The sequence below is a fragment of the Helobdella robusta genome (assembly GCF_000326865.2).
Source record: "Helobdella robusta unplaced genomic scaffold HELROscaffold_5, whole genome shotgun sequence".
Classification (NCBI taxonomy): domain Eukaryota; kingdom Metazoa; phylum Annelida; class Clitellata; order Rhynchobdellida; family Glossiphoniidae; genus Helobdella; species Helobdella robusta.
Genome location: NW_008705254.1, coordinates 4,858,966 through 4,860,929, shown reverse-complemented (window position 1 = coordinate 4,860,929; position 1,964 = coordinate 4,858,966).

The following is a 1,964-nucleotide window of genomic DNA, read 5'->3' as shown; positions in this document are numbered from 1 at the left end:
GGAATTGATGTTTTGGTTGCTGTTGTTGATGTTGTCTGCCATTTAGTGTTGTCGCTGCTGATGCTATTGTTTTTATAGTTTTTTCCTTAATGTTATTTTTGTGATAGCTGATGGTTTGTTGTTGTTGCTGATGTTTTTGTTGTTGTTGTTGTTTTACTATTGTTGTCATTGCTGATGTTAATGTTGTTGTTGTTTTATTATAATACTTTGTAATGTTTTAATTTACAACTATCACACACACGGTGTACGCTAATACACATGAATCATCACCACACACACACACTCCCCCCCACACACACAAACACACACACCACACACAACACACACACACACACACACACTGCGTGTGATTGAAGGGATCTCTTGGCATTCGAACGCTGTAACTGCAACAGCATTGACGGGCGTCTCAACCATTAAACCATTTTGTCGCCAATATAGTCGAAATGACCATCACTCTTGTGTAATACGTGGTTTTTAAAAGCTCGTTGTATTTTATGCCCGTTGGTGTTATGTGTGGTTTTTATGAAGATTTTTTGTTTATGTTTATGTTTTGTTTATGTTTATGTTTTGTTTATGTTTGTGTTTTGTTTATGTTTCCAGCTATGTTTCTGTCACTCTGATGCCCTGTAAAAACAAATTACGTGAAAAATTCTTACAGATTCAGAACAACAACAGCCATTAACATTTGTCCGCAGATGATAATTATAATGATATATATATATCACAGTTGTTGTGATAATTATAATGATATATATATATCACAGTTGTTGTGATAATTATAATGATATATATTACAGTTGTGACGATCGTAATAATAATGATGATGATAACACTGTTAATGAAACTAAAGATGATGACGATGATGAAGACGATGATGATGATGACCAATCGTGACGTAATTAGCACGAAATCATTTGCACTCTGCTGTTTGACCCACACATAAAACTGATTATTATGCACACAAACGCCAAACATAAAAACACAAACATACTAAACATACCAACATACAAACATTAATATACAAACTTACGGAATTATACAAACGTACAAGCGGACAAATTGTTGCACAAAAACATGCAAACATACAACCATTAGATAAAACCATGTATGAATGTATGTATGTATGTAAGTAAGTATGTATGTATGTATGTATTATTATTATTATTAGATTATTTATATATAAAGCGCCCTTTATTGTTCTCAAAGGCGCTAACAATGTAAAAGTTGATTAAATGCGCTAATGCAAAAGTTGATTAAATGTTTCACTTCAATCAAATCATATCATGAAAAGTTTGTCTGAAAAGATGGTTCTTTAGCTTTCTTCGAAATTCAGTAATTGACAACCCACGATTTCGCAAGACAACCGGCAAACTGTTCTAAATCTTCGGTCCCATAACAGCGAAATCTCTGCAACCAACAGCAAGCTGAGTTTGTCGAATTGTTAACAAATCTAAATCGTTTGACCGTAACTTCTGACACTGTAACGGTGCATTTCTTGGAACAATTCGATCCATTAAATATTTCGGCGCTAATCCATTAATGCTTTTATACACCAGTAGGGCAATTTTGAAGACAATTCTTTGTTGAACGGGCAACCAATGAAGATTGAAGAGAATAGGAGTAACATGATCAAAATATGAACCACCAGTTAACAACATGGCAGCCCGATTTTGAATTAATTGTAACAGTGCAACATCCTTTTTGGTAAACCGTAGAATAAACTGTTGCAATAATGGATCCTTGAGTGAATGAACGAGTGAATTAAACATTGCAATGTATGCATATTTAGAGATCCTTTGATGAGTCTCAATTTTCTCAATTGGTAAGTACATTCTTTCAACAACAACTTTATGTGCAATTGCATTGTCATGTTTGTATCAAAAATAAATCCAAGATTTCGTGCTGACGCACAAAATTCGATGACAGATTCCTTTATTCTGATAGTGTTGATACCCACTCTATTC